The sequence below is a fragment of the Lissotriton vulgaris genome, chromosome 7, assembly GCF_964263255.1.
Source record: "Lissotriton vulgaris chromosome 7, aLisVul1.2, whole genome shotgun sequence".
NCBI classification, from domain to species: domain Eukaryota; kingdom Metazoa; phylum Chordata; class Amphibia; order Caudata; family Salamandridae; genus Lissotriton; species Lissotriton vulgaris.
In genome coordinates this window covers 38,008,748-38,028,206 of record NC_141695.1, presented here as the reverse complement: position 1 = coordinate 38,028,206, position 19,459 = coordinate 38,008,748, and the positions used below count along the sequence as shown (strand labels likewise).

Here is a 19,459-nt window from a genome sequence, read left to right as displayed (position 1 = left end):
AGCCAGAATAGATCTAACTAAAAAATGGAAGGTTTGTGTGGGAGTGTTTCATCAAATATTGTTAGTGATTAACAGTCATACTCAAGTTACCTACCATCATATATTAGGGGGAAATCAAAGGTAAATAGAGAGACATGTGGATGTTGGTGTAGAAAGTACCAAGATCCACACATTAAGCCCCTTTCGGCAATAACCATAAATGAAACGATACTATTTATTGCACCTGATGCACTCACATTCATTAGTTTTAGAAATAAATTGAGTGACATAAATATCACTCTCCTCCAGGCCAGCCTGATTCGAGGCATTGATAGTTACCGCTGTGCAGTTTGAAAATATTAGAAAAATGCATCGTCAATTAAAGTGGCCTTTGAGACTTGATAAAATCGGAGTCTCTTCTGCCTGGTTTGTAGATGCTGCATCTTCTTTTTGGAACTTTCAATATGAACTTTTATAGTGAATTAATCTTGAGATAATTCGGATAAGTAAAAACCAGAGAAAAACAAATTAATGGCTGAAACTAGGTCCCATTTTACATTGTTTAGCATGCATTGAATGCTTTCCTTCGTGGAACTTTGCTATCTCATCCATATCGAATCCTTTGAGAGAAGAGGGTCTGCAGTCCATCACCCAGCATTACATATTGTCCAGCTTCCAGCAATAAATATCAGCCCATCCGTTGGATCTGCTTTATTTGCACCTTATACCATTATTGCTTTCCACACTGATTCACCAGCCATCCTGTCTCAGCAGGAGGATAGATTCGACCTCCACACTACAAGCATCCCTGGCCGATTCTTTGAAATAGATTGGATAGGGAGGACTGTTTCATCATCAGGTATGTACTGTGTCCAAATCTCCAAAACAAAACCCCAAAAATAAAGGAGACAAAGAGTCAGACAGCCCAGATACAATCCTTAACAAAGAAGTTCAAAAATCAATAAAACAAAATCTCACTTGAAACAAAAGGAAATAAATAAAAGGAAACACAGAGATGTGAGTCAGGGATGAAACAAAATAAGGTCAGAAGAAGATGAAGAAATATCACAGAAAGTAGTATTGTACCCAGAACAAGTAACACCTAGTGGGTATAATTCATGCTATATGTGTACCTTCTTTTCATGCAAAAATCTTGTGGTGGAGTTTTTACTAATAGAAATTATACCTATTATACTTTCTCCAAATCTACATGTTGTGGATAAATTTCTACAATAGAATACCATATTTTAAAGAGTACACAGCCGTTTATAACTTTTGTTGCATGGAAATCTAATCTGAGATAACAATTTTATGCACACATATTCTGCAATGAATAGTTGCCCTATCTCTGAAAGACAAATGATAAAACCCCACTAAAGCTATTGCGCAACAGAAAATATTTGTTGGTAACATGTTTGATAGAAACCAATATATGTTGAACCTTTGAGATTAGGAGCTTTTCAGAAGACCACAAACAGAAACTTAAAAGTCAAGCCAGCTAGTCAAAATTGTATTTACATTGCTGGTGTGCTTTATTTCAGCCTGTCTTCAAATCGCAATTAATCTGGACAGATGGAAGGAGAAAATCTTACTTCAAAGGAACAGTTCCTGATTATAGGGTTTACGGATCTTCCACTGCTGCAAGTTCCCCTTTTTATTGCATTTTTAACAATTTATGTGATGACTTTGATTGGAAACCTTCTTATTGTGTCCATAGTATACTCCAACTCACACCTGCACACTCCCATGTATTTTTTCCTTATAAATGTTGCCTTTATTGACATCACTAACATCTCAGTTACTTTCCCACATATGCTGATACACTTCTTTCAGACAGGCACAATCATGTCTCTCACCAAATGTCTGCTGCAGATATATCTCTTTCTTTTCTTGTCGGGGACAGAAGTTCTTATCCTCACAGTTATGGCCTATGATCGGTATATGGCCATCTGTTATCCCTTACATTACATGAGTATCATGAACAAAAATATGTGCACCCAACTGGCCACTGGAAGTTGGCTTGGTGGGATCTTGGCCCCACTTCCGCACATCATACTGATTTCTAGGCTCTCCTACTGTCAATCCCACACCATCAACCACTTCTTCTGTGATTTCACTGCCCTGATGAAGCTATCCTGCACCAGTATCCACGGTATTGAGACAGTGAACTATGTTATTGGATCTATTTTTGCACTGGCGCCCTTTATTATTGTTTTCACATCATATGTCAAGATCATTTAATCAATGCTTAACATGAAGTCGATAGAGGGGAGGCGAAAGACCTTTTCAACCTGTGGTTCTCATCTCACTGTGGTTATTTTATTCTTTGGGTCTGCTTGTTCCACATACATGAGACCAACATCAAAAGTTTCAATAAAAGAAAACAAGATCTTGGCTTTACTCTACACAGCTGTTCCTCCACTGTGCAACCCCATCATATACACCCTGAAAAACGAAGGCTTTGCAAAGGGCTTCAGGAAGACAAAAAAGCAATATTGACTAAAGGACCAAAACAACCTCCAATTTTTACAAGTCGTTTAAACTTTAAGGTCAAAATGTAACTGCAAGCGGTGGATGGAGTCATGTCCAACAGAAAACCTTAATACTCATTGATGGGAGTTTGGTTTGCTGTTACTACCCCTGGTATCATGAGCCAAATGGGCAGTTGTATACAAAAGTAAACAGGGTTGATTGGGTCTTTGTTTACTTTTTGTAGTTCCACCTCCATGTTTTTTCTCTAATAATTCAGCAGCAAATAGAGTGTCGAAATGGAACAATGCTGTGAAATCACCAGCAGTACAAGAGTGTGTGACATTGCTTTGGATACTTTAGTACACATATGGCTTCTGGTACTCAGATGGCCTGCCCCTATATTTGACGGAGCCCCAGCGGGGTCTATCAGGAGTCATAAAGCTATTGTGCAAATTTGGTCTGCTCTCAGTGTTGAAAGTAAATTAGGTAAAATCTTATCTGTTCCCAATCTTTCCAATGTTTGATACAGCTGACCCACTACATATTGATTACTCTTTTAAGTGGGAGCCCAAAACATTTAGTTATTAAGGGGCCGATTATGATGGCGGACTGACCTGAGTCAGTCCGCCACCATAGAGTAGGAGGGAACCTCCGCATGGCCTGCGGAGTTCCCTCCTGTGCAATTAGGATGCGACCGCTACTTTGGCGGTCACATCCTCTATTTTTACCATTGCGGCGGGTGTGGCTTCAAGCTGCATCCGCCGCAATGGTAAAAATGCATACATTGCATTTGTATGCAGAAAGCGTCCGGCACTGTGCGGTGCTTGCCTATTTCTGCATACAAATGCAGGGGGGTACCATAGGTACCCCCCATGTGCACCCCCCAACCCCCTTCACCCAGGGGGCCCGCAACGGGCCCCCACAGTGAAGTTACACATGTTACACATGCTTTTCCACGGCGGAGCCATTCTGGGCAACGGGGGAGTTGAGAGGCTACATCTTGAGAAGATTAACCAATTGAAGAGATTTACCACAGCCACTCATGTGGCATTGTTGGCAAAAGTATGCATCATTGTAATGTTTACCGGGCTAAAAGAACTGGTGCACACTACAACAAGAAACCATGGACAAAGCTGGAATTTAAGTTGTGGGCTGCTTGTAACAGGGTGACTTGCGGTGTACTTTTGAGAATGTAACGGATGGAACTGGTTGTTGGAAATTGGGTTACTGATTGAGGTGAGTGAATCCCTGCTCAAGTAGCAATAACACTCTCTATCAGTATGAGCCATACTTAAACCCAGCCGCGGTCTGCAGTATGAGTTCCTACAGGGCAGTGATATGGGGAGGATAGGGGCAGGGTGGGGGGTAGTAATGTATGGATTACGGAGTTTATCAGGTAAGTAAACATATAAATAAATAAAAATAATTTTGTTGCATGCATTGCATCACCAAATGCAATGCAGTGCGTGCAACGAAATTTGTTTTATTTCTTTATATCTTTACTTACTTGTTACACTCCATAATCCATACCTAACTACCTCCCACCCTGAAACTCCCCCTCCCCACGTCACCGCCCTGCAGGAACTCCTACTGGCGACCACGGCTGGGTACATCCCAAATTAACCAGTGACCAACCCTCAGGTAGCTTGGCACACAAGCAGCCAGACATAACTTAGAGGCAATGTGTAAAGTATTTAAGACAAACAGTAATAAAGTAAAAACACAACACATAAAAAACACCAATTTAGAGTAATATTTGATCAATTATTTGGAGATCAAGGAAACAAAAATCCAATTAGTAGGACAGGAGATATGCAATTTTTAAAATGTAAGCATAGATATTATCCAGAAGCACAAATGCTAAATGTGGTTATCTGGTCATGCCGATTCGGGACAAAGTTAAAGGATGAGGCCAAATCTGATGCGGTGAGCACTGAATACAGGGATAAAGTTAGGCCAGCTAAACAAAGTGTCAACAAGCAAAAGAGAGGCCTGGTCAGAAACCTGCAAGTGTGCCGCAACCGGACTAGTATCCCAAAACCAATAGAAGCACTAGAAGTGAGAGCCCAAGTCTGTTTGAAAAATTCCCATCAGCCCACCCATGTGGTGGAGTGTCGTCATATGGGAGATGTCACCAATCCAATTCACAAACAGTGCACCTAGTCATGGCGCAGGGATGGATGGATTAACATGGTGTAAATACGGACCACTGGGCTTCACTGGTGGTGCTAATGAGGTGCAGTGCAAAAAATAAGAGTGATAGATGTGAAAATAAAATTGACTCCAAGGGCCAAAATCAATTTTAATTAGTATGGCGCTCAGGTCAAGATTAAAATTCTGCCGGATAGTTTGAAATAATAACTACATGTGGGCAGAGTAAGTGAAGGTCGACATGTTTCAGCTGTACTGACTATTGGTCTCAGCTTTCTTCAGGACCATTAGGGAAACTGCGACTGCCAATCAAAAAATCAAAGGTTCAGTGATGCACGCTAATATACATTGGATAAGTCCTACCAGTTCCTCTGGGCCCAGATGGATACTGTAGGAAGTCCAGAACTTTGTGTATCTCCTAAAAAAGAGACATAGACGTGAATCAGAAACCATCTAGTGCAAACCAGATTTTAGGAAAACGAGTACAGGATACAAAGCACACAAGCAGAGCAATGGAGACACTTTCTCTCCACTGAACTATATTTGGATTGGTGTATAAAAATCATATCAACAAGAGTGTCTGTGGTAACTTACCCAGCATTATGTGGGAGTACGCCTCACCTCACCCGGAACCCTCTCGGGAAGAAGGGAGGCCCCGCTCTAGTTAAGGAGGGAAATGGACAGAAAAAGTGCCTTTGAGAAATAGCAAAGGGACTAACAACCATGATTGCTGCCATATCAAAATTGAGCTTTAACAAAATCTAGCTTTACAGAAAAAGAGACTCAACCCGGTATAAGAAAATAGGCTGGGTGACTCTACAGGGAGGTAGTTAGCCTATACTTGGAGGGCTGTTCCTAGCGATAGGATGACTACAAGTTGCTACCAAATAACCATAGAGAGCTGTATCAAACAATAAGCATAAAACAGGGAGCAACTACCAAAGCCTTTCAGTGACTGAATGCTGTGAAAATCACAAAAGACTTAAGAAAAGGAGGGCTAGTGATGCAGTGGCTCGCCCTACTCAGTAGGCAAGGAGTAGACCTAGTACCCTAGTACCCTACCTGTCCGTCGGTACCTCGATGCAGGCGTCCGAGAGGGGACGGAGGTACCGACGCTATACCAGCTTGTGTATAAATACCCTCGTTAATTGGATAACTGACTGCAGCTGTGGGCGTACCTGAACGCTTCCGCTTAAAAGATCGGATGCCTGCGCTCGATAGCGCATGCGCTAGGCAACCCGATAGTGCGGCGCGTTGAAAAGCGAACTCTGAATGCGCATGCGCAATGTGCTTTGATTAAAACATGCATGCGCGAGCTCCGAGCCATGCGTTTCAGAGCAGCGCATGTGCCGAGCTCTACTGCGCATGCGCTAATATTGAGACTCAGCCCAAGGCGAGCGTCACGCTGATGTCTATTTCCAAAGAGGGACGCAAGCGTCTGCACGGCAGGCTATATTTTAAAAGGCACTGAGACGTCGAAAAGATGTTCGTATATACAATCCCTGGTACAATAGGGGACAAGGACATATGCAGAACAAGGCCATAATATGTATAAATACAGTACAAAAATAGGGCCATAATGAGTTGATGTGTTGAGTTGATGTATACATACACCTAATGATAACAAATTAAAAAATTATTTTATATTAACAAGAGTGTATAGAGAAGGAGCAGTTTACATGTATGGCATAATGTGTGTAAGGATTAAATTGACTACATATGGTCTAGGATGACATCATAAATAACCCTAGAATCAGTGAACTGCAGAAAACAGATGCCAAAAAACAGTGGACTAGTTGGATTTACAGCGATGTCCACGGTATGTCATCATTCAGACCTTGTATATGGCTTTTCAAAAGAAAAATCCATTTCTGCTCCTTCCTGAAAAGGAATTTGGCTACGTCGCTGATGTGTGACGGAATGAATGGCCTTTCAAGAATGACCCATTTCATTTCTTCAGCAGTGTGTCCTTTCTCCAGAAAGTGATTGGTCAATTTCGTGGCCTGTTTGCGACACCTGATGGTACTTTTGTGCTCCCCTATTCTTATTTTAATCTTACAAGTGGTATAGCCAACATACCTGAGGGAGCAGGGACACATTATCATATAGATGGCGTTGTCCGTGTTGCAATTGGTGTGCTTCTTGAGCAGCCATGACCTACTAGTCCCTATATCGACTGTGGTGGTTTTCTCAGTCTGGGGACAAACACTACATGACCCGCAGGGGTGGTGACCAGAGACTGGGGGAAGATCCCATAGGGTTGTTGAGCCGTCAGTCTTGGTAGTTCTGGGTCTGGTGTGGACAAGAGTGTCTCTAAGACTAGGTGCCCTTTTAAATGAAAACAATGGTAGTGGGAGGTTGGCCCCAGTGCTATTCAAAATCGTCCAGTGTTTACGAACCATTTTCTGGACAGAGTTAGACATGGTACTGAACGTGCTGACAAACGTCAGGCGATCCATTGGTGGTTTTAATGGTTGTTTCTCAATCAATGCCTCGCGGTTGTTGTTCGAGGCACGTTTCCATGCTTTATTTACAAGATGTTTGGGGTAATGGCGCTCTTCCAGGTGAGTGGCAAGTGTGGTTGCATGTTTCTTGAAAAGTTCTCTGGATGAACAATTCCTCCTGACCCGGAGGAACTGGCCCACCGGGAGGTTCTCTCTAAGAGAGCGTGGGTGGTGGCTATCGAATGACAAGAGTGAGTTTCTCGCCATAGGCTTGGTAAATAACTCACTGCCCAGACTTCCATCTACTGGAAAGATGGAGAGGTCGAGGAAGGGGAGTCTCGTGTGACTGTACTCCAGCGTGAACTTGAGATGAGGGTTACATCCATTCAGCCAAGTGTGGAAGGCCTGTACTTCAGGGATCGTGCCTCGCCACACTACCAGGACGTCATCGATGTACCTCTTCCATAGCACCAGATGTTCTAGAAAGGGGTTGCTATGGTCGAGGATTTGAGTCTGTTCCATTTGATGTACATAAAGATTTGCCAGACTTGGGGCAAAGACACTCCCCATTGAGGTCCCGGAGATCTGTAGAAACAGCTGTTCTTCAAACTTAAAATAGTTTTGCGTCATTGCCAGTTCTGCAAGAGATAGAATGAAGTTAACTGGGGTTATGCTGTCCAGATCTTCCATTGATAGCAGGCCTCTGACTGTATCCAACGTATCCTGTTGTGGAATACAGGTGTAGAGTGATTCCACATCAAAACTAACCATTAGGTCAGTTTCCACGTTGTACTCAATAGTTGGAAGTAGTCTGAGGACATCAGCTGTGTCCTCCAGATACGTGGGCATTTTCTTAACTAAAGGTCTAAGAAAATGATCTACAAAAGTGGAGAGTGGTTCCAAAATGGAACCAATCCCTGAAATGATGGGACGTCCTGGTGGTGGTAGCGTGGAAGGGTATACTCAGATGTGAGTCCCTTGCTCATTGCACCATCAGGATTCAAGCAAGCCGGGCCGAAGACGGCTGTAATGATGCAAGGTCTGGCACTGAGGGTGTAGCCTGCTGTGGCAGTTCTGGTACGGCATCGAAGGGAGTTGTCATGCTATATCTGTTCTGCCAACAGGACCACAGCTGGACTGTCAGAGCACCTTTAGGCTCACTTCCATGCAGCACTTCAAACAGTGATAAAGTGAAAACAGAACACAAGGAACATCCCATACCTATTAAAATAAATAGTGTAAAATGTATTCAATTATTTGAAACTAAAACAACATAAAACCAATCAGTAGAACTATTGATATACAATTATATATATTTAAGTGTGCCTACTGGGGTTGTCAGTTCAGGGTGACCACAATGACGCATGTGTTGGAGTAAGGGACCAAGTTAGGCCCGCTGAACAGCAAACCATAAATCCTGGTTGCAGAGCATATCAAAATCCCACTTTGAGGATGCGTCACACATCATCTGTTCCAAAGAAGCTGTGGGACTGCGATGTGAGGTTTTGCATCATAGTTGAGGATGGCGTCAATGGGGGCTTATTTTGCAAAGCCCTGCATTGATGATGTGTTGTGCGGCTGCTGTTCTGAGGAGCTGCATGCTGCAATTTAATGTTCAACATTGTCTGTGAGGATAATGTCGACAGCGGCTTACAATGTGGAATGCATCACACAGTGGTGTATCTGAGGAGCTGTGGCCTGTGATGTTATGTCCTGCGTCAATGATGCATCACTCACCGGTAGTTCTGATGTGGAGCTGCTAGGAGATATGTCATACTTCATCAGTTCTGCTCAAAAGATCACAGCTGGGCTGGAAGAGCACCTAAAGGCTCACATCCAAAGGTCTAAGACTATGGTGGCAGAACGTGGGAGGTAGACAGAGTCCAGGTGCTGGGTTCAGGGTGATTGGAACCTGTGCTCTCCTTGACGCTTTGATCAGGAGGTCCGCCAACTAGCCGTTAGAGTCGCTCTGGTGGCCCTGGGTTCAAAGAGCAGGTCTAGTCCTTTTCACTCTCACTCAGGAAGTATGGATGCAGAGTAGCAGACTTTCTTGCACAGCAGCACAGCAGCCCTGAGTCATCAATACCTCCAGAAGCATGCTGAAGAGTTTGGTCTGAGGGTCCACTATTCATACCTGGTGCTCACTTTGAAGTTGGGGACAGGTTCTGGAGGCTTCCACCCTCAGAGATGTTTTGAATTTCCTGCCTCACTTCTCTGGCCCCAGCATAAAAGGGGAAACAAAAGACTTGTGTCACCATCCTGTGTGAGTGTGCTCGGCTGAGCCTTTGTGATGTGGTAGTGTGATAGGTTGCAGTTCCTACACCTCATCAAGTCAGAGATGGGCTATCCTGCCAACACCTTTTCTCCTTTTCTCACTGTCTGGGAACAATACACAAATATGAAGGGCTAACTACGCCTAGTCACGTGACCCAGGATACATGCTGCATGCACCAAATAGTGGAGACAAGAAAATGTCAACTTTATAAATGTGGCATTTTCAGGATTGTGACACTAAATTAGATTTTATCATTGAAGAGTGTTATAAATTACAATTCTTAAAACATGAAACAAGCCCCAGGCATAAAACTCCATGCTGTTTGCGGAGTTTGTGGAATTCGGGGACTCCATGGAGGAACGCAAAGTTCCTGAATCCTGTAGCAGGGCACAAAGCAGCGTTTTTTTTCCGTTCACGCCCTTGAATTTTACTTTGGCACTCAATCGCAAGGACCTGGATACTCTCGAGATTCACTCACACTACTTCTGGCTACGATGGTACAAATCTAGTGGCAATCGCAAATGGAGTGCTCAAGAAGCTTTGTGCTCAAGGTGCAGCTGAGAGACTTTTGGAGTCGATTTTTTTGTGTGAAAAGCCTTTTTTTTGCTCTTTCTTTCAAACAGGAAGGAAGTGCCCCAGAGACTCCAACTTCCTTTTCCTGTCCAGCAGGCTCCTCCCAGTGCTTTATTCCTGGTCATTTTTTATTGGGATTTGGAGCTGGAAGGATCACTCTCCTTGTCTACTGCATATATACCATTGGATTTAAGGACTTTGTATTTGAGATTTCACAAGTAAGTTGAACAATAGGTGTTTAATTGTGTAGTTTCTTTGATTGGGGGAATGCATCGGGATTTTCTGTACTTTAATTTGATTTTTAAAATTCAGCGTGGTGGGTGGCCAGCAGTGTTAGTAGGGGCATCATTATTTTTTTGCATGTAATTGTTCTTCTTTTGTAAAGGAAACATGTTGCACAGTTATTTACATTTTTCTCATGTGTTTTAATAAGTTTGCAAACTTTATTTAATTCACTTTGTGGCCTAGTCTGTCAATGGGAATTCCAGCCAGTTTTCCCGGTACTAGTCATGATTGCAACTGTTTCTGTGGTGACTTTTGGAATGAATCATTTAGGCCATACATGGGATTGGATTAAATTGCAACATGTGTTTTTTGGGGATATTTCACATTTTGTTCTGCATACAGTGTATAGGTTGGGTAATTATATATGATGCCTTTGGAGGTTGCGTGCTGTTGTAAAATGTCTTATCCCAGTTAATTTTAGTTTTTTTCTGTGTTACCAATCCATGCCTCCTTTATCTGGCCAGTGCGTGAGTGTGTTTGCCATAGGCCACCATTTGTCTTTGTTCCCCATGCCATTTGGCCAGGGGCCATTTGATAGTGAGTGCCCGTAGGCCTGCATGTCTTCTTTGTTGCAGCCATGCCTCCTTGTTTGCTATTTTAGCATGTGGTCGGTGACCATTTTCTGTAGGCAGCCAGTGTGCTTGTGCTATTGGCCTGTATGTCTTTTTTGTTGTGGCCATGCCTTCTTTCTTGCTGTTTGACAGTGTGATCGGTAGCCATTTTGTTCGGGCAGCCAGTATACTTTTGCCATAGGCCTGCATGGTTTCTTTGTTCCACAGGCCTTTTTATCACTTCTTGTTGTAACCATGAGGCTGAAGGCCATTTTGTGCAGCCAGCCAGTGTGCCTCTGTGATAGGCCTGCATGTGTTCTTTGTTGTGCCCATGCCTCCTTGCTTGCTGTTTCACCATGTCGTTGGTGGACATTTTGTATAGCCAGCCAGTGTGTATTTGCCATAGGCTTGCATGGTTTTTTTGGTTCCCCATCTTCTTGCATGTTGATGTGACCATGTGCCTGGTCGCCATTTTGTGTAACCAGTCAGTGTATTTTTGCCAGAGCCCTACATGTCTTCTTTATTCCCCATGCAATCTTGCTTGCTGTTTGACCATGTGGTCGGTGGCCTCTGTGTGTAGCCAGCCAGATTGCTTTCTCCACAGGCCTGCATGTCTTCTTTCCTCCCCATGCCGTCTTGCTTGCTTGCTGTTATGAACATGGCTGGAGGCCATCTTGTGCAACAAGCCAGTGTACTTTTTTATAGGCATCCATGTCTTCTCTTTGTTCCCCATGCCTTTTTGCTCAGTTTTGTTGTTGATGACCATGTGGCACTGCTGGCAGCCATTTTGCACACCCAGCCAGATTGCCCCTTTTCTAACAGTTTATTAAGTTATGTGCTTGGGGATATTTTCACTTACTTATAAAAAAAATATATTCACATTTTTAAATGTTAGGTTTTTTAATGTTAATGTATCTTAATTTAAAAAATATATTTGATGTTTTTTAAATTGTGTTTGTTTAACATCCATCATCAACCCCATGTCTGTTACAGGTGCACAACAGCATTTATTGTTTAAGGATTATGACATTGTCACCTGTACCACCCTGAGTGCCACATCCAAACGTGTTGCACATAAAGCAAACAGTTACATCTGTATGTTGTTGCTCGTTCTTATCCTTCCTCAGTATACACCATGAAAGGTTATATTGGTGCGGTTTTATGCATAGATACACTATATTGGTAATTGTTTACAATAACATAAGTATCCACACTAAATGATATTGTTTGTTGGTACTACTAATTCAACTAAAACAATGCCATGTTTCACTAATGTTCTTGCTTGCATGATTTTGGGTGAACAAGTGAAGAGACATTACCCACAGTACTGCCAGACAGAAGACCTTTACATGATGTGACCGATGACGGACTACGCAACAGGGACATCATTTCAGCTTGTGAAGCTTAGAGTCACTGCCAAATGAAAGCTTAAAGATGGCCTCAAAGAAAGGTGCTGCCAAGAAAGTGGCCATTGGGTAGGAGAAGAAACAGATTTCTACCACTGGTGTGCCGACCAGAACCTTTTTCAGAAAGCTTGTGCCTGCATCACCTGCCCCCGGTGAGCAAGCTGAGAGAAGTACTTCTACATCAACAGCACCACCCTCAACGTAAGCCCAGGACCATGGCGGTCAGTAAGGGAGCAACTGCAATCATCTTGACACCGACAACTAGTGATGTTGAATTGGATTTGTTCCTTTCTCAAAGTAGTACACTATTGTTTCCAGAAAAAGAGCATTGTGGATAGCAACCACAGTCACAGCCTGCAATAGTACATTTGCCTGAAGTTGGAGCAGAACAGGAAGTTGAGCTTCTTTTAGAATCATGGGCTCGCAGAGCTCCAGCAAGGAAAAGGAAGGATACTACTCCACCAATTTCTCCAAGCACCACTTCTGATGGTGATGATGGGGTCATGGAGTGGACCCCTGCAGAGTCCAGGAGACAACAGGAGAGGCAATGGAAAAGAAAAGTTTCAGAAAGACTTAAGATTATGGAAGATGATGATGAGGAGGATGATGACGACAAGGCAGTCATGGTGGAAGTTGACATAGAGGAGTCTGACATTGCTATTTAACTGTTCCAGGGGTTTTAGTACATGTAGCACCACCACCAGCTCCCATATTTGCAAAGCCCCAGCTGAGACCTGCACCAACCCCTACCTCAGGAGAAGCGGAGATGCAATCGATGACAAGCCCACCTACCTCCAGTTCTTTTCCAGGCATTGGCAGTGGCACAGTAAAAAAGTACCCCTTTCCAGTTTGGGACTTTTTTACAGTTAGAAAAGAGGGGCAGCACATTGCAGTCTTTACCATTTGCCATACAAATGTACACCAAGGTAAGCCTGGTACACATTATGGTACTGGAGGTCAAACGACCCATATGAAAAAATACCACACAATCAATTGGGGGTAGCACCTTAAAAAAAATCCTGAACATGGTTGTGGTGGTGAAGAGTGCTAGGGAACATCAGCTACAAGTCCAATCACAGTGGAAGATTATAATAAGGATGAAGAGGGTGACATCTTCATGCAAAGCAGCCATGGCCCAGCAGTGCACCAGCAGATTCACACACCTCTGCGACTTCACATAGGCGCAAGGTTTGGAGTAAGATGAAGACACCATGGCATACAGTGACTGCCCCACCATGATGCACATTGAGTCTACCACCACTATCTACTTCTTGAAAGATGTCAATGTCAGTGGCCCCAGAAAAGAAGAAAATCCAGGCTACTATTACGGGCATGTTTAGGCAGGAAAAGCCATAATAGCGGAACCACCCAAATGCACGTTTGTACAATGGGAAGCTGCCAAAAATGCTACAGCTGAAACTCATCCCTTTTTATTTTGTGGAAGGAGTGGGATTCTTAGATATCGTGGCAGCCATCTGCCCAAAAAGGATGGTACCAAGTCAGACCCATTTGACAGATTTGCTGTTCCAGTGCTGCATCAAAGTCTTGTTCAATCAATCAATCAATCAGAAGTTTGTAAAGGGCAGCTACTCATCTGCAAGGGTCTCAAGGTGCTGGGAGGGTGGCTCCATTGAGTGCTGGGGTCATCCTAAGAACAAGGTCTTGAAGTCCTCCCTGAACAGGAGCAGTGTAGGAGGTAGAGGGGGAGGCCATTCCAGACCTTGGCTGCGGGGTAAGAGAAGGACTTTCCTCCAGTTCTGGTCTTTTAGATGCGTGGGATGGTGGCCAGAGAGGTCAGCAGATCAGAGGTGTCTCTTGGGTGTTAGGAAGGAGAGACAGTTGTTAAGATATGCTGGTCCGATGTTGTGGAGGGCTTTTTATGTGTGGGTGAGGAGTTTGAGGGTTATTCTTCTTTCAATGAGGAGCCAGTGGATATCTTGGAGGTCTTGTGTGATGTGGTTGAGACAGAGGATGTCTAGGGTCAGTCTGGCCAGTCTGGAGTTTGCATAGTAATTTCTAATGATCCGGCATTGAGAGCATTGCCATAGTCTAGTCTGCTACTGATGAGGGCATGCACAAACATTTTTCTAGATAGAGTATGAGAGGGTGTTGAAGTAGTCTGAAGATACAGCATTGACCTGGTGGTTGATTGGGAGAGATTAGTCTAGTATTATGCTGAGGTTTTGTGCATGGTCTGTTAGTGTGGGTGGGGTTTCTGAGGGAGGGAGACCACCAGCTGTCATCCCATGCGGATGGGATGGAGCCAAGGATGAGGACTTCTGCTTTCTCAGAGTTGAGTTTCAGGCAGCTCTTCTTCATCCAGGTAGCGAAGGCTTTCATCCCTTCTTGGAAGTTGTGCTTGGTGACGTTGGTTTCTTAGGTGAGTGAGAAGATGAGCTGGACTTGTTCACACCATCCACCTTATGACAGACATGTGGACCCATTGTCAGCCGACAGATTACATGTGCATGACTGCACACCGGATCTCTTTTGTGGGGGTAAAGCAAAAGATATCTGCAGGTCTTAGCACTGAAGAAAGTTTTAGGAGCATTCAGCTGCATGAAACAGTGGCCATTTTTGCAATCTGAAATAGCATACACCTGTAAATATCTTGGAGGAATTTAACAGAAAGGTGTATGAATGGCTGTGACCCAGAGATCATAGAATTGGATTTTTTGCCATGGACACTCGACAATAACATATTTAAGGCCATGTCAAATGGAGGCTATTTCAGAGTCCTGTGCTTGGCCCATGACATCAACCTGGTGGTACAAAACATCCTCAAAAAAGTAGGCATAGTGAGCAACATTTGACAACCTGTAAAAAAATCTGTGCTCATTTCAGCAATTCATTTGAAGGATGGAAGCAGTTGCAGATTATTCTGTGTAATAATAGAGCACCAGTTAAAGCCCTGATACAGGAGGTGCCAACACACTGGAAATCACCCTATTACATGTTGCAACGTCTGGTTCAGCAGTACAAACAGATTCATGTCTATGTCATTCAAATAGGAGGGGATGCAGTTGGTAAAGCTATGACCATGGATACGGACAAATGGGACATTGTCAATGCCTGACACAGTTGCAACTCACTTTTGAGGTTTTCACATGGAAACTAAGCAAGCAGGGCAGTACGATGGGCCAAGCTATCCCATTGTTCCATCTCCTACATAACCAGGGTCTTAAAGGTTCTCCCCAACAGGTGTGAATGAAAACACAGAAGCACATGTCTTGATTGAGACCATAATCCTTTGTTTGGCTCACAATACCAGGCTGCAACATGACACCATCATGTCCAAAGAGTACATCTGTTCCACACTACTTGATCAATGGCACACAAAAAATCTGCCCTCTGTCATTCCTTTTTCTGAAAGGGATGTTTTAAAATACAGGAGATGGATTGTAGAGTAAGCTGGAGACCTGGAAGAAGAAGTGCTGGAACTTCAAGGCCCACCCCACAGTTCCTGGTGCCGCCTTCAATTTCCAGAAAGGGCAGTCTTGTGTCACAGCAGCCAATAATGCAATCAATCAAAGCACCAGCAACAACAGCAACAGAAGGACCGGATCCAACCTTTGCATTTTATTGGTCTGAATTGGCTGGGCTGAAGTTGAGTGCAGAGGCAATGGCAAAACAGATTGAGCAAGTTGCAGCACAAAAGACCATCTACAGGATGTTCCAGAAGTATTTGGATGATCCAAAAGAGGTCTTAGTGGATCATAATCCATTGATGTATTGCTATGGGAAGATGCAGCAATGGCCAGAGCTCAGCAGGCTGGCAATAAAGTATCTGGCTTGTCCTGTCACCAGATGTCTGCTGAGCATGTGTTCAGTACAGTTGATGCAATTGTTACAGTGAGAAGGACCAGACTCTCACCTCAAAACGTGGAGAGATTGAATATGATCAAAGTGAACCAAAATTTTATACAACACAATTACACCATTCTTGAAACAGCACAGGAGGAGGAGGAGGGTGATTGGTCCAAATTGAACCAACTGTGTTAGCTGATCAACTTCTGAGTGAACCACCTGAGTTTTAAGATAAACTCTACTTCCTGGACTAAGTATGCCACTGATCCTGTAGAACATTTGAATTATTTCTTTTTGAAATTCTATTTCCACAGAAGAATATAATGTTTGTGGAACTTTATTATTTTTGTATCAGATTTATGATGCCCCACAATTTTTTATTCACATATATTGCTGGATTTCAGCTGGACCAGTGTGCATTGAAGAAGCCTCCACAATTCCTCCCTTCATGACATTGGAGACAATTCCTTCACTCATCCCAAGCCTATTGCCTATCCCTTTTTGCATTACTTAGCGCTGGAAGGTCTGAACCAGAAGATTGTTGATTTACAAGACTGCCTGTTAATGCTAAATTCCAATGTGTTGCCTGCATCAAAGATGAATGCCTTATACCTAAACTCCCCATTCTTGGATTGGAAGAGGTGGCTGTGACTATTGCAAAAGTGAGTGAGTGATTGTGTGAGTGACGATGATGATTGATGATTCATGCGGTGGCAGACAGTGAGGGAGTATGTTGAATTGTAATGTGGGAACTAGCCTGAAATATTAAATTACAATGTTTGGGGCCTGAGTTATGGGTTATAATTTTTTACCTGGAGGAGTTAGGCCTTTACAAACTTACTTAGTGAAAATTAATTTACCTGTATGGTCCACTGTTCTATTTTTTTCATTATCTATGATGGCTGCCCAGAAATCGTTTGATTTACAAGACTGCCACATTTCAATCTGTTCTTTGCATCAAGGTGGAGATAGTGTACCTACCACCTTGTTTGGATTTGAACAGGTAACCATTGCACCAATAAGTGCTCAGATTATTGAGTGACTGTGAGTTATGATCATTAAGGTGGCTGACAGTGAGGGAGGCTGTGTTGAGATGATTTTTGATTTGCAATAATTGGGGCATGAGTGATTGGTGTTCATTTTGTTTAACTGGAGGCTATTGGCCCTTTCACACTTAGCTAGATTTAACTCTAGGGTCCTCTCCTTTTTTTCTGTTTCCTCAGAGACCTGAACGGTCACTTTAGTTAACAAATGAAAACCTATGTAAAGTACTGCAAATCTGTTTCTCTCAATGTTCTACAACAGTCTATCTTGCTCAGGTCATGATGATGCCTGGTCTGGGAAAGAGTTACTCGGAGTCAGGATGTCACCCTCTTCTTCCTCATTATTATATTGCACCGTCAGGGCTCAGGAGGAAGATGGACAAACTCCGGGAGGGAGCTGCAAGACTACCTCTCATCAACAGCTATAAGCAAGATGTTATCAACTTCTGTTCAGAGGTAAGCCAAGAGTCTGAGGCCTAGTACCCACCTATGTAGAATGGAGAAAGGTACATTTGTGAAATGCTGTTGTGTGTGTATGTGTGTATTGGACTTGTAGCAAAAGTAAAACTCTAAGTCTTCCTCTTTTCTTTTGCTCTGCCTCTGAGTCTTCTTGATACTCTCCCCATGAAGAGCTTGCCTTCATTCTGTCCTTTTCCTTGGCTCTTAAAATATAGTGTCTATTTTACAATCTGTAGTCCTTCTAGTCTTCTGCATGAATTAAAGGCAAAAGCTGAGCTCAACAACACTCCTGCTTATCTACCGACTAGTCAAGGCAGGCACCTACGAGTAGTCATTCCAGAGGAGAATGAATATGCGCCACCTATTTTTGCATTACAGTATAATTTTTCTATGAACAATCATATTTGGAGACCTGAGTGGGTGGGTTTACCCCAAACCTAGAAGACAGAAAATTTAGATATCTGATAACTTGGGTCTCTGGGAGAAGGACTGTTTGCTATGTATTTATCAGTACTCTGTCATACTCATTCCTTTTTTCCCTTCCACAACAGATTGATGATGAATTATGAGCTGCTCATTGCCCAGATGAATGCTGTCCTTTGGTAATATTTGTCTTGGTCGAAACTTTCCCCAAATCCCCCTTCCCATTCACTCATCATACTCTTGACTTTCTTCCCCCAGGCTGTATGATTTATTGAGATGTGGCTTAATTTATACCATCAATAGCTCACACACTCTGTGAGGCGGATGTGGTGATAGCAACACCAACTTACTGCAGGATTTACTAAGCCACAGCCTACATTGGCCCCATTTACCCACCTGCACAGGAAAAGTGACCCATATTTTAGATAGATAATGAATAACATCAGTTTTCATCATCGTCATTCAGGACTTGTGTTGCATAACCAAAAATGTGTAACCTAAGCTTGTCCACTCCAGTGCATTTTTTATAACTCTAGGATTTTGTAATTAATTCTACTAGCTCTGCATTAGCCAAAAAGTACTAGTATTGCTATTTCTTGTATTTTAGCACTATCAGGAGTTCTTGTTGCGTCATCATGTACTGTTGAGGTGTCAATTCTTTGTAAAGTTTTGATAAAATATAACCCACTAACTAACCCACTAACTCAGTCTTTTTATTTCCATTTAGTTGCCTACAATGGACAATCAATCCTTCATATTAATCCTACAGTTGGAGCTCACCTGGGTGGAAGTGGAAGTGGGACTTTGCTTGTGAAGTTGTGATGCCTTCCCTGTTATTGCTTCATCTATATACAGGCAAGACAACTAGTATGGAGTGAAGTGACCTAGTTAACTTAGTCAATAAGTAAATAACTGCTACTATTGTTTATTTAGGTGGATGTAGACAATATAGGTCATGTCAGCACTCCCTCTAATGTTCAAGATGGTCAGAGAAGTATAACTCTATAGCTAAGTGCTACACTCTTCTTACAAGCACATAAACAGGCTGTGTAAAAGCTGAAGGCAGCAGTGCAAACTAAAACAAACTACTTCAGCATACACCACCAGCCACTGGTACTCTTGCTGGATGCACTCCAGGCTCTGCCACTGCAATAGTTCGCTATCTCCTGTCTGGTGGGTGGTCCGGTTGGACCAGCAGGAGCAGTTCGGTTGAGAAAAACATCAAAGACAAATTGTACATAATGCTCTGTGCACACAATTGTTTTAAATTACTGGGTGGCACAGTAGCAGTACATTCCTGGTACCCTATGGACCATTGGAATTCGATGTGATTATGACTCGGAGAGTCACAAGGCCAATTTTACGTTTTACCCACACATGCCTTGCATAAAAGCACTGACTGTATGGCAGAAAAGTATTAAAAGTATTAAAAGGCAGAATAACACCAGATAAAAAACAAACTGTGAGTTGATTATGGTTCCTACTAAAAGGCTTTTCTAGTAACTATGAACTGACAGTTTGAGTTAAAAAATAAATTGCCCCTCATTAATGAGTATGGCATTATGGACTATGGAGTACAAGTTGTGTGTTG

General features: G+C 42.9%; 1 pseudogene; it reads left to right on the top strand.

The window, feature by feature from the left end:
* The first annotated feature begins 1,551 nt into the window (after nucleotides 1–1,551).
* On the top strand, nucleotides 1,552–2,478 carry LOC147700635 (olfactory receptor 5V1-like; annotated as a pseudogene).
* Nucleotides 2,479–19,459: the final 16,981 nt, after the last annotated feature.